Source organism: Macaca nemestrina, chromosome 9, assembly GCF_043159975.1.
Source record: "Macaca nemestrina isolate mMacNem1 chromosome 9, mMacNem.hap1, whole genome shotgun sequence".
Taxonomy (NCBI): Eukaryota; Metazoa; Chordata; class Mammalia; order Primates; family Cercopithecidae; genus Macaca; species Macaca nemestrina.
In genome coordinates, this window is record NC_092133.1 from 84,097,045 (window position 1) to 84,111,634 (window position 14,590).

Consider the following 14,590-nt stretch of genomic DNA (forward strand, 5'->3'; position numbering starts at 1 on the left):
GCTAGTGGCCCTTTCCTTTGTCTTCAAAGCCGGCAGCACAGCCTTTTTTTTTTTTTTTTTAGGACAGGCCCCAGTGTGTGGTGTTCTCCACCCTGTGTCCAAGGGTTCTCATTGTTCAATTCTCACATATGAGAGAGAACATGCAGTGTTTGGTTTTCTGTCCTTGTGGTAGTTTGCTCAGAATGATGGTTTCCAGCTGCATCCATGTCCCTACAAAGGACATGAACTCATTCATTTTTATGGCTGCATAGTATTCCATGGTGTACATGTGCCACATTTTCTTAATCCAGTCTATCATTGATGGACATTTGGGTTGGTTCTAAGTCTTTGCTATTGTGAATAGTGCCACAATAAACATATGTGTGCATGTGTCTTTAGAGCAGCATGATTTATAATCCTTTGGGTATATACCCAGTAATGGGATGGCTGGGTCAAATGGTATTTCTAGTTCTAGATCCTTGAGGAATAGCCACACTGTCTTCCACAATGGTTGAACCAGTTTACAGTCCCACCAACAGTGTAAAAGTGTTCCTATTTCTCCATATCCTCTCCAGCACCTGTTGTTTCCTGATTTTTTTAATGATTACCATTCTAACTGGTGTGAGATGGTATCTCATTGTGGTTTGATTTGCATTTTTCTGAGGGCCAGTGATGATGAGCATTTTTTCATGTGTCTGTTGGCTGCATAAATGTCTTCTTTTGAGAAGTGTCTGTTCATATCCTTTGCCCACTTTTTGATGGGGTTGTTTGATTTTTTCTTGTAAATTTGTTTAAGTTCTTTGTAGATTCTGGATATTAGCCCTTTGTCAGATGAGTAGATTGCAAAAATTTTCTCCCATTCTGTAGGTTGTCTGTTCACTCTGATGTTAGTTTCTTTTGCTGTGCAGAAGCTCTTTAGTTTAATTAGAACCCATTTCTCAGTTTTGGCTTTTGTTGCCTTTTCTAACCTCTCCTGCTCCGAGTCATTTCACATCAACTATTTCTGCCTCCCTCTCGTAAGGACCTCTGTGACTACACGAGGCTTATCAGATTAATCACACCTGCAAAGCCCCTTTTGCGGTGCAGTCACGGGGTTGGGGGATGAGGACGTGATTTCTCTGGGACCATTGTGTGAACCATGTTGTCCATGCAGTACCCTGGGAGGGGTGGCTTACATTTTCCCTTCCTCTGTTTAGAACTCAGTGTGCCTCAACACTGGACTCAGGCAGCTAGCAAGGCTCAGGGGACCCCTACATGGAACCCTTCAGCTATCCTGACCCCTTCCCCCAGCTGCCCTGCACCCCCACCTGCCCACCCCAATGGGGCAAGGCATGCCACACATACCAGCTGCCTCCATGATTGGGACTAAGCTGTACTCAGGCTCTTCTGGGGGTGGGGTTGGGTAGTAGGATGTTTTTTGAAAAAGGAATCCCTTCTGGCACTTCCTGAGTGCCAGGCCCAGAGCTGCCATCTCTCAGCCCCCATGCTGTGCTTTTCCAAAGTCCCCATCTTTCTCTGTGTCGCCAAGTCCTGACAACTCTTCCTCCTCCATCCATCTCTATCACGGCAAAAACCTTGCCCAGCCCTCCATCACTTCTCATCTGGAGCTCTGCATGGGCCTCCTCTCAGCTCTTCAGATTCCATGCTGTACCCCCTTCCCAGCTGGTGTCTTCCAGGCTCCCCTCCCATTTTCATCTCCCCACCCCCCATCTCTCTGCAGTGCTTGTGCCCAGACTGGTGCAGCTACTTCCACGGCTCTGCTTATGCACTGGGCTCTCCCACCATGCTGCTCTCTCCCTTTCTGAAATACTCAGTGCCCCTCCCACCTGCCTTTCTCCACTGCTCATGTTTCAACATGAACCCCCAGCATCTTGTCTTCTGTGAAACCCTTCATCATCCCCTCCTTGTCCTCATGGTCCTTGCAGCTACCATGCTGAATATGGGACTCTGTGCCTGAGACTGATGCCCCACTCTTCCTGGCAAGCCAGGGCCTCCATGAAGGCAGGGGGCCATGTCTTCTTCAGCTTGGCATCCCCAGTATCCACCTCCAGGGCTGAGGCTGTGCTGAATGGCAGATGAAGGGCTTGTGCCATGGGGATGAGCTGCCCCAGCTTCTGCCCACGTTGTCTATGCATCATACACATCCTGGGCTCACAATTTAGGGCCCGACAGGAGCTCCCTGTCCTGGTCCTTCAGACCACCTTCTGGGGTCTGCAAAATCACGTTGCCAGCTCTATCTGCAAAATCCTTACATAGCCAGCCAGCCCATTACATTTTGAGTCAATCTTCCTCCACCAGAAGATGAGAGCAGGTGGCAGGAGGGAGCTCACCTTTCTTGCTGCTCCTGATGTTCTGAGCATTGCGATGCAGGCTTGATGTACACGATCCCATGGAGCCCTGCCTCAGGTCTGCCCTGCAGGGTCATGACCACCTCCTCAGACAAGGAAACTGAATCAAAGAGGCTTCCTGGCCCACCCACTAAGTGGTGGAGCTAGGCCTGGCACCTGGCTCCCTCAGTCCTTCTTCACCAGTGATCAGCTGTAGGGCAAGGATCCAGGAGACCCTCTCCTGTGGCCCTGACCATGAACCAGGCAAAGAGCCACAGGCACTTTGGGCAGCCTCCCCTCCATCCACTGCCCCGGGGGTTCTGAGACCTGGCTGGCCTGGAGCCAGCTCCCCAGAACAGAAAGGCATCCAGGGTCTGGCAGCAGCTCTGGTTCTGCTTCCTGTTTTCAGACCTTGTTCTTCCTTGTGTCTCTGGAGCTGGGAAGCCTGGAAACAGCAGCAGATATGGATTCTGTCTTTCATGGCCAAGCGGAAGTTATATTTCCATGGCAAAAGCACTTCCAAGGAGGGCTGCAGGAAGTCCAAGAGTTTAAAGACCTGCAAATGCCTGCAGGTGATTAATAATTCAGTGCAGCAGATGATTACGAGAAAGGCCACTTTCAATTAACCTTAAGAATCATCCCTGTCTAAGGAAGTGTCATCTCTCATCACTGAGGAACACAGAGGCCATAGCAGGATAAAGGCTACGCTGAGAAGCAGGTGGAAGACTGTGTTTCTCACATTCATGCAAATTGCACCAGGTCAGCCCAGGTCCTTCTTTGTGAGGAGGGAGAGGGTTCCCGTGCCAGCATCCTGTCTGCTCTTTGGTTCTGCTATGGCGGTCTCAGACTTAATTTCCTCCAGCCCCTTCTTTTGAGGAGCTTGGAGGGAGTATTTTTCCTTGTTGGATCAGAAACTCTCGTTCCCCACTGAAACATGATGGCTCAAAATTGTGTCCCCTCCTGCAGACAGTCACTCCCAGTGGCAGGGTGGATGGTGGACCTGGGCCTGTGGCTCCCTCCTGCCTCTGGGTGGGGTTTCTGCTTCCTGCCCTCCTGCTCCCCTGCCTCCCTGCCTGGCAGGCCTGCTTCCCTGCTCCTTTCAACCGGCACCAGAACCCTGCCTTCCCTCTGGAGGGAACAACTTTCTTCCCCTTCTCTGTCCACACAGTACCTGGCACTCCCCTCCTCTCCCCTGTTCTAGGGCTTTGTCGATGACCCAGGCCTGGCTACTCAGCCTAGTTCATTTCTGGCCACAGTGATAGGTTGAGAGATGGGTCCGTGACCCCAACACTCCCCGCGAGAGGCTAATCAGGATCAACACTGGAATTCTGTGGGATGTACTGGGGAAGAGACACCCCCTCTCTGGCAGGAGTTGTTGAGCAGAAGGAGCTAAGTCTGGGACCACGGAGAGCCCCACGTGGAGGAGCCAGAGAGGACGGAGCCAGCACAGGTGCACAGGGCTGAAGTGCAGAGGACGGGACCTATGTTGCCCTGGCAGCCCCTGCATCCTGCTACATGCAGCCTCTGCCCCTGGAGGGGTGGAGAGAGAGGGCGGTGGAGGGGAGTGAGCCGGCCAAGTCCACTGTGCTAGCAAGGAGCTGAGCCGGCGTTGGCATCAGCTGTTCCAGCTTCAGTCTCTTGACCACCAAGGCTGCCCCTCAGCATGGAGCAGAAGTCAGGAACTGAGGCAAGGCTTGTCCTTCCTCATCGTCACCTCTGGGCACTCAGCTGTCCTAAAGTTTATTGACCCCCACTTAGGGATGGGGTCTTTTCAGCCAGGGCCATTTGTGGCAAACAACAATTAATTTACTGCTCAGCCTCCATGGCTCACTCCTGACCCTCCACTAGCTTCTGTGGTGCTAACAGCTGACCCACTTTTTTTGTTTTTTCAGGAACAGCAGTGTGCTCAGTCCCCAGGCATGCATCCAGTGAGCCATGAGAGGGCGGAAAGACTTTGTTTTTTGATGTATTAATATGCTAAATTGATGTGTCAGTTGAGACATGAAGAAATTACCTATCAAACTCCAAAGAGTGGTGACAGACTAAGACATGGATTTCCAAAGGTGGCTGAGAACCCGCTGGACAACTGTCCTCCAGTGAGAGGAAGGGCTGAGAGAGTGAGGGAGGGAGAGGGTTTGCCAGATTCCTTTCCTGAGGGCTGGGGCTGTGATGTGGACTCCCACTTCCTGTGGCTGGCCAGGGCTGGGGAGCGGGGTGTGCTCAGGGAGAGAGGGGGAGGGGTAGGTGGAGCAGAGGACAGCCTGCCCTCCAGTCCAGAGAGTGGGGGCTTCAACACTGCTCTGAGAGCTTGCTTTCTGTCCCCTGGAGTTTGGGAGGCAGCCGGACTGGCAGTGGAGGTGCACAGGCAATTGTGGCTTCTTGGTTCTGATGAAGAGAGCAGGCAGCTGCTGTGTTGGGAAGCAGCCAGGCTCCCTCAGATGCCAGCCAAACGTTTGTGGATGTCGGGGACATGACGCACCACTGGTAGTGCGAGTGTGGCTCAGAGTGTGATGGGGAATTGTCACCGACCTGTGCCTAGGGACTTGTCAGGATGTGGAATGTGTGCATATTTCCCACAACCAGACATTGGCCATGTGAATGAAAGAGCCGGTGTGTGATCATATCAGTCCTGACCACAGGGCCTGCCCAGAGGGCAGATGCAGCACAGTGGAAGGAAGTAGGAGGTGAACTTTCTAGGGGTCAAGGAGGGAGCAAGTGGCTTCTGATTCCTTTGCTCAGATCAAGGGCACTCTGGCTCTGGAGTGGGGGACAGCGGGTGAAGGATGGGAGGGTTCCTTTCAAAGTGCCCATTTGAGCCTGAAACCTCTTCCAGTCCGGAGAGGTAAGGCATCTTACGAGACCATCAAGACAGAACTTTCCAAATCCCTTTCCCTTCCTCTGCTCATGCTCTTACCTCAGAAGTCTGCTGTGGGCAGTGAGAGAGAAGAGAGGAGGCTGACCATGGCACCCTCTCCAAGGGCAGGGGCTGTCTGTGGCTGGCCCTCACCATGGGAGATGGGGAGACTTAACTCAAGTTTGCAGATTTGATTATTACCTAGGTGGCCTTTCTGATGACTGCCTTGGGACTGCGGGGACAGTGGCTAGAAGGGAATGATCTTTGCTGAATACCTGCTCCTTCCAAGTGTGGCCCCCTAGGGAGCTTGGGGCTCTCCCATGTCCTCCTTTGTTCCCTCAAATAGATCCTGAGATCTTGAACAAGGCCATTTTACTGGATTTTAGTGCTCAAGGCTGAGGTTTCACTTCCACAAACAAATCAGTTAAAAGTGCTAAGCCTGTGGGAAGGCTATTCTTTGGTTACCTTCTGTGGCCATTTAAATGATTGGTCCCAAGTCCTTTCTTCCCTGTACTGGTATTGTACTCCCACACCCTTGCCACATGGTGGGTGTATTAGACTGTTTATGTTGCTTATAAAGGAATTCCTGAGACTGGGTAATTTATAAAGAAAAGAGGTTTAATTGGCTTACAGTTCTGCAGGCTTTTGTAAAGGAAGCATGGTGGCAGCATCTGCTTCTGGTGAGGCCTCAGGAAGCTTCTACTCATGGCAGAAGGGGGAAGGGGAGCAAGTATGTCAAGTGGCAAGAAAGGGAACAAGAAAAGGGGTGACATGCTTTTTAAAACTACCAGATCTTGCCTGAACTCAGAGCAATAACTCAGTCATTACTACAAGGAGGGCACCAAGCCATTCATGAGGGATCTGCTCCCATGATCCAAACACCTCCCACCAGGCCCCATCTGCAACATTGGAAGCCACATTTCAACACAATATTTGGAGGGGAAAAAACTTCCAAACCATATCAGTGGGAAACATACTTCCCCTTGATTTGACTTTGAGCATGGCCACGTGACATGCTTGGGCCACTGGAACATTGGCAGAGATGATGTGGCAGAGGCTGGGACTGCACCGTGTGGCTGGCCTTGGTCTCCTATGCTTCAGTCATGGCGGTGAGATGAGCATGGTCCAGGGAGAGCTGGCTCCAGGCCAGTGAGTGCTCTGTGGCACAGGTCCAAACTTCACCTGGAGCCTGAGATCGAGGAGTCCATCCTGAGCCAGCAGACCCCAGCCAACCCACAGACATGGAAGGGAAAAATAAATGCTTGTGGATGATGCCATAAAGACTCTGTAAGCAGCAAAAGCTGAGCAAAACACTGTCACTCTCTTTTGTTTCCTTTGATGAGACTAGAGCTATGAGCTGGCAGGGCCACACTCCTTTTCCCCTCTACACACACCTCAAAGTTGTAGCTGAAGGTGGGCGATCTTGTCACTTTTCCTGACTGGCTAGGCTTGGTCTTCTCTGGAGCAGCCTCTGCTGCTGTGGGAGGAATAAAGTACTAAGGGGCAGTGGGCTTAGGGGAAAGAGAGAAGGCTTGTAGGGGACATCTGGGATTGTCACACAGTATACTTTATCCTTCTTTTGTTGCAGTGGTGCCCCAGTCAAAAGTGTCCTCTGGGAAAGCCCTTCCCTCCTCTTGGGTGTGGTTGACTCCACCCTCTTCTTCCAGCTGGGCTTGATTCCTCCACAGGTCCCTTCTCCTGGCTGCAGCCATTGGTTCAGGGAAACACAGAGCCAATGAGCTGCAAGGCTGATTTTCCTGACAATCCTGGACAGAAGCAAGGCTTCTTCCGGAGGGTCTTGAATTTAATGAGAGAATCTCAAATGATGAGAAAAAAGCCGGTCTGAGGACAGGGTCAGCTGAATAGGTGGTACCCAGAGAAAGAGAGGGAGAGAGATACTGGATCCTGGTGAACGAGACAAGGCATGAAGCTAGAACACCACTTGGTTTTTCACTTAGGTGAGCCCACAAATTCCCATATGTACTTAATGCCAGCTTGAGTAGGTATCTACCATTTCCAATCACAAGTCTTCAATAATACAAGATTGCCCACCTGCTTTGGACCGTCTGTGGCCCAAACTTGTACCTGGCCTTATTTTAGGGACATACACCTTTCTTGGGTTTGCATGCACACATGTGTGTTTACATTTGGACATAGTAGGAAAAAAATGATTTGTATAAGGATTTTGAAATGCTGACTAAATAATCTACACCAAATACTTTACTTACATTGTTTTATTCATTCATTCTTTTTTAAAAATTTATTTATTCTTTACAACCATCTTCTATGGCAGGGTTTTTTTTGTTTGTTTTTTGAGATGGAGTTTCGCTCTTGTTGCCCAGGCTGGAGGGCAATGGCACAAACTCAGCTCACTGCAACCTCTGCCTCCCGGGTTCAAGAGATTCTCTTGCCTCAGACTCCTGAGTAGCTGGGATTACAGGTGCCCACCACCACGCCCGGCTAATTTTTGTATTTTTAGTAGAGACGGGGTTTCACCATGTTAGCCAGGCTGATCTTAAACTCCTGACGTCAGGTGATCTGTCTGCCTTGGACTCCCAAGTGCTGGGATTACAGGCGTGAGCCACCACACCTGGCCTATGGCAGGTATTTCTTTTTTCTTTTTTTTTTTTTTTGAGACGGAGTCTTGGTCTGTTGGCCAGGCTGGAGTGCAGTGGCGCAATCTCGGTTCACTGTAAGCTCCGCCTCCTGGGTTCACGCCATTCTCCTGCCTCAGCCTCCCGAGTAGCTGGGAATACAGGCGCCCGTCACCACGCCCAGCTAATTTTTCGTATTTTTTTAGTAGAGACGGGGTTTCACCGTGTTAGCCAGGATGGTCTCGATCTCCTGACCTTGTGATCCACCCGCCTTGGCCTCCCAAAGTGCTGGGATTATAGGCATGAGCCACCGCACCCGGCCTATGGCAGGTATTTTCATCACTTAGGAAATCTTTTGGTTACAACTCACAGTAAATCTGACTAAACAGGGCTTAAACCATAAGAAGATTTGCTTTCATATTTCATTAGCTCTAAGATGCCATTGCTTGTGAAATGACCACTGTTTTGCACCACTTTCTTTGTATAAGCAAAACTTGCTACTGAACCATGAAGCCATTCTTTACTATCAAATCAGATATGAGAAGTGACTTGATTTCAGTGGTGTCAGAATGTGGAAAAAAAAGGTCTTCCTTGGAATGGGGAGAAATAGTATTACTTAGCAAGACATTTGTGGTTGGGTAGCCTCAGATTTGACTTGGCAGCTCAACATCATCATCTAAGATCCAGGTTCCTTGGATGTGTCACCTGCCCTGCCACCTTAAAGTTTCAAGATGGCTTGGTGTCTAACACCAAGTTCAAAGGCAGGAAAAGAAGGAAGGGAATCTGATAGGTAAAGTGTTTATTTCCTCACTCACATCCCTCATCTTATCAGAAAGCCTCCAGCACACTGACCCTCCATACCTTGTTGCTCACTGGCCAGACCCACACACAGCCATGCTGGTTTCAAGGAGACCAAGAAAGTGAGTATCTCACCTTTTCAGTCCTACAATGGGAGACTGGTTGAGGGAAGAGGACATAAGAAATGGCTGTCAATGCCACAGGATTTCAATTCCCATTTTACAGATGAGAAAACTAAGGCTGGAAGAAGTTAAGTAACTCACCCGAGGTCACACAACTAGAAATTGGTCAACCCCAGATTTGAACCCAGTGTCAAATGATTCGAAGTTCTTCCCATTGCAACATAAATCATCTGTACATTAAAGACTGAACACTGAGAAACCTCAAATGCAGAGCAAGTAAATAGTAAGGAATGTGTTTGGATGACATACTAGAACACCTGATCATCAGTGGATCAGATAGGGGTTTATTGTTATTATGTAGCCAGCACCCCAGAGATCAGCAGCCCAGGGTGGTACAGATGCTTAAGGGTTTCAAGATCCCAGGCTCCCTCATCATCCTCCTTCACCTTCTGTAGTGTGTGGCTTCTGTCCTTATGTTCACAGCATGGCTGCTATGTCTCAAGGCATCACATCTAGCTTTCCAAGGAGCCCCTACCTAGTGATTCCCTCTTACATCTCATTGGTCGGAACAAGGTCACATGTAACCAACCCCAGATACAAGGAAGTTACAAGGAAAGATAAATATATTTAGCTAGACAATTGTCATCCCAGTCAAAACTGGTGCTCTGTTTTGGAAGAAGAGGAGAGAGAAATTGGGTAGTGGTTGTCATTAGTGCAGTGTGCATTTGGCCACTATATTTGGTTTTCTTTCTTCCAGGCAGGTGGTACAACCCTTGGGGTTAGTTATGGATGTGTAACTTACTTTGACCAATGAAATGGGAGCAGAAGTGAGATGTATCACTTTCTAGTGGAAGTTTTAAAAGTTGGTGCATAAAAAGACACGTGCACCCATATGTTCATCACTGCGCTATTCATGGTAGCAATCATGGAATCAACCCAGGTGCCCATCAATAGTGGGTTGGATAGAAAAAATGTTGTGCATATACACCATGGACTACTACACAGCCATAAAAAGAATGAAGCCCTGTCCTTTGCAGCAACATGGATGCAGCTAGAAACCATTATCCTAAGTGACTTAACATAGGAACAGAAAACTATATACTGCATGTTCTCACTTATTAAATAAGAGCTAAACATTGGGTATGCATGGTCATAAAAATGGGAACAACAGACACTGGGGAACACAAGAGGGAAGAGGGAGGGAGGGGGTCAAGAGTTGATTAAAAAATGCCTATTGCATACTATGCTCCTACCTGAGTGATAGATTCATTTGTACTCCAAACCTCAGCCTCAAAATATACTTTTGTAACAACCTGCACATGTACCTTCTGATTCTGAAATAAAAGTTTAAAAAAAGACAGTTGGTACATTGTTTCCCAAGTTCTTTTCCATTGATGTGATGACTGTAAAAGCATGTGCCAAGATGTTGCATGCTGAACAGAGCCCTCTTGCCAACCTATGATGGACATAGAGCAAGGGTGAGAAAGAGACTTGTGTTTAATTAATCCACTGCTATTTTTGTGAGGTCGCTATTGCAGCATAACCCAGACTATCCTGACACAGGTCGGCAATCAGCAGTGTCCACACATAGTCCTCAAGCAAAGTCATGATCAGACCAGTGAGGAGCCAGGGCCTAGGCCTGAACTGGCATAAACAGTGCCCCAATTTCTCCAAAGTGAGAACTGTACCAGTGGGCCTCAAGACAAGAATTGGGAGTCCACAGATCCCAGGCATTGGAGAATCCTCCTATCTGGAGCTGCCTGGCTGCCACATATGAGCCTGGTGACCCAGCACACCCACCAGCTAGCTCATTAGCAGTGTCCACATCATTATCGAGGCAGAGAAATCCACTCAGTGAGGATTTCCCATGTTAGCCCAGCATCCTTACTTCTCTCTCATAGTAACAGAAATCATGTTCCTGCCTCCGTCAGATGCACTGTGCTCTGCACTCCCCTGGTCAGGGGGTGGGTGCATAATGCAAATTGGGCTAGTCAAATGCTTTCACTCTGACACTTGAATCTTGAGTGAAATAAGCCAGAATAATTGGGGACTGATTGGAATTTACTCACCCCAGTGGAGGCACTTGGAAGAGGCCTATTGGGTCCTGCTATCTAAGTCCTCAGAGCTTCACTTACCACAGTTCTTTCTGAGCTCTTGGAAAGGACAGTACATCCCCCAGAGGTTCTGAACCTGAAAGCAGCTACTGGTTGAGAACCTGAGTTCTGCGTTGTCTTCTGTTGCAGTGGGAATGCGTAGGGTTTTGGTGGTATATGGTATAACTGCCCTACCTTGAGAAAGACTATTTTAATAGCAGTGTTTATGATAAGAGGAGTATGTGTAACATTGGACTACCAATGCTGCAGATTGCAGAGGACATTTTTTGTTTTCGACTGCTCAGCATCCGTTCTTGCTGCTTCTGGTGACAACATTCAGTGGTTCCATTTCTCTTTTAACCCCAGAGCAAGATTTGATCCAGACCTGGTCAGTCAGAGCATCCCATGCTGTAGGCCTCAGTGAGTGGTCAGGAGCTGGGCAGTAGCCCACCTTAGTTTACTATGACTTGAACCTGGAATTTGTGGGCAACTTTTGGGAGCCATAACAACAGTAATGGCAGCCGGGCACAGTGGCTCACACCTGTAATCCCAGCAATTTGGGAGGCCAAGGTGGGCGGATCTTTTGAGGTCAAGAGTTTAAGACCAGCCTGGCCAACATGGTGAAACCCTGTCTCTACTAAAAATATAAAAATTAGCCAGGCATGATGGTGGGGGCCTGTAATCCCAGATACTCAGGAGGCTGAGGCAGGAGAATCGCTTGAACCTGGGAGGCGGAGTTGCAGTGAGCCGAGATCGCGCCACTGCACTCTAGCCTGGGCAATAGAGCAAGCCTCAGTCTCAAAAATAAAACAAAACAAAACAAAACAAGCCAGTAATGGCTAGTATAGTTAACTTGGCACTGTCCTTCTCTCCTTAAACTCTTGTCTATGAACGTAGAGTTGTGAGGACATAAACATAATCCGGGAGTTCCCAAGACCCACTATGTAGGGAGAACCCGGCTAAAAGAGAGAGGTGCCAGTTCTGATGACATCATTTAAGCCAGTGGCTCTGGCCAAGCCCAGCTACCCTGGACTCTTGACTTACAAGAAACAGCAAAAAGTCCCTTTGGTGCTTAAGCCAATTTGAGTTGGGTTCCTGCCTCTTGAAGTCAGGAAGAGTATTGCCTAATACAATAATTCTGTGTAGGCATACAAGACACATCAGTGGTGGTACCTGCCATGCCCACAGTCCTAGAGGAGGGGACAGCCAGCAGGTGGCCCTATTTTAGACCATGTGACAGTTGGACAAGAGGAAGCAAGCACCTGACTCAGGCTCTGAATCCATTGGCTGGTCAGGATTTGTGAGTTTTCTTCTGGCATTAAAGATGACCTATGTCTATCCAATTTCTCTTTTTTAAGTTGGAAATTGAGAAACATGGCAGGAGCAAGACAGCCAGCTGCAAGGGAAGAAGCATGAAGGATACACGAAGAGGTGCCACTAGGAGGAGCTGGCATGGTGGCGACTCAGTTTCAAAGCAGCAGAAATTCAGCATCAGGAGAGGGTGCCGGTTGGTGGAAACAGCTGGCAGAGCATGGTCAGGAGGAAACTGGTCCGGGAAGCTCCAGGAAGAGAGGGAGCAACGGCTATTTCTTAAGTTGTCTCGCCGATTCCTGAGGACTTTTCAATTCTGGTTCAAATCCTCATGCATCCTTATAACAAATCCATTTTTCTCCCAAACAAGTTGCAGGTGGTCTGGGACCAATGCAGACATCCCCTTTCATGTTGCCTCTGTAATCCTCCCACGGTGACCAGCGTATCACTAAGTACACTTTTGGTAGCAAAGGATGGAAATATAATGCAAACTGATTTTTTAAAAAGGAAATGTATTGTCTTTCTTAATTGAGATGTCAAGGGATGAGACCAGCCTTAGTCCTCACTGAGGTCAAGGCTCCCGGGATGTTCTCAGGAACTTGCTTCTGCACATCCTTGATTTGTCCTCTGGGCGGCACCAGTATCCGGCTTCGTGTAAGATGGTTGCTTCGTCCCCACATTCTCTTGGGGAATAGAGTGAGTTTCTTTCTCGAGATTCCCAGATAAGTTATTTATCATTGGATCTAAGTGGGGTACACACCTATCCTGAACAATCTCTGGCCAGGAAGCTGATGCAGTGATTGGCTGGGGCCTAGCATGCACCCCTCCTCTGAGACCCACCGAAAGCACACGAGCATGGAGGAGATAGCATAGAGGAGATAGAGGGCGTAGAGGATATAGAGGGCGTAGAGGAGATAGAGGGCGTAGAGGAGAGAGAGGGCGTAGAGGAGATAGAGGGCGTAGAGGAGATAGAGGGCGTAGAGGAGATAGAGGGTGAGTAGTATCTTTGTGGGATGTATGTTGAACTGCTGGAAGGGAGACTTCAAATAAGATTGGCTTAAGCAAGAGAGAAGTTTCTTTCTCCCTCACCTGCCTGCAGATAAGTAGCCTGGGAGCCCAGTTTTTTTCCCCCCTATCTTGTTGCTTCTCCATTCCTGGGTATTGTGATGTGAGATGTTTCAACATCACCTCCACTACCCAGCCAGGGGAAACGGAAAAGGTGGAAGAGGAGGGCTCGCCCCTCTGGTTAAAGGTGTCACCTCTCCCCACTTCAATGCTGCTGGTCAGTTACTTGGCCAAATATAGCTTCTAGGAAGTGAGGAAACAGTCTTTTTTCTGGATTTCCATATCTCCAGATAAAAAACAATAATTCTTTAAACACAGGAGATGAGTGTGATCAGGGGCAATTAGCAATCTCAGCTCCAGCCTGTCCCGTTGGCCAGTCAAATGTCCATGTGTCCTCTCCCCAGGGGAGACACCCCAAAGTTGCATCCAGTGCCTGCGTCCAGCTCCAAGCCTAGGATCTGCGGAGGGACAGCCTGCACCATGAGATCCGATGTGGTTTTTGCTTTGTTTTGTTTTTCAGACAAGTTCTCACTATGTTGCCCAGGCTGGTCTCGAACTCCCGGGCTCAAGCAATCCTCCCATCTTGGCCTCCTGAAGTGCTGGGTTTACAGGTGTGAGCCACCACACCAGGCCTTTGGATGCAGTTCTTTATGGTGTGGTCTCCTTGAACTTTTACATACATTACCTGCTTCCTTACACCCAATATGCAACAGTCAGTAAAAATAAGATAACCATGGTGGGAAACCATCCAGAAGAGGGAAAAACACACCTATCAAATCCTGGCAGAAATTGTGAAGCTTCCCAGGGAGTGGAGCAGAGTCCTTGGATGACAGCGTCTCTCTCCAGGAGTATTCCCTGGGATAGATGTCTTTGGACCCTGGTGGTCCCCTCTTTGTCCACTGCCTTCTATGGCACAACTAAAGGGCATCAAAGGGTGTATCCCTCTTAAGGCTATAGAGCTTAAACTTTTTTTTTCTTTTTTAGAGAGGTCTTGCTGTGTTGCCCAGGCTAGACTCGAGTGCCTGGAGCTCAGGCAATCCTCCCACTTCAGCCTTCAGAGCAGGAGGGACTACAGGCACATGCCACTACACTGGGCCTGGGCTGCATAGCTTTTGCAGCTCACTTTTTGCATGTGCAGATTTGGTGGCTAGGGGTCGGTTGCTTTAAGGAGTCAAAAATGCAGACTTGTACCAGCCAGACTCATGGTTTCTTTCGTAATACACGCCCCTGAAAATCTCAGTTGGCTTTCTGCCTATTTGTGGCTAGTTATCCTCTGGGGCAAGTACAGGTTGGGTATCCCTTATCTGAGATGCTTGGGGCCAGAGTGTTTCACATTTCAGATTTTGGAATATCTGCATTATCCTGGCTGAACATCCCTAATCTGAAAATCCAAAATCTGAAATGCTCCAATGAGCATCATGTGTGCTCAAGAAGTTTCAGATTTTAG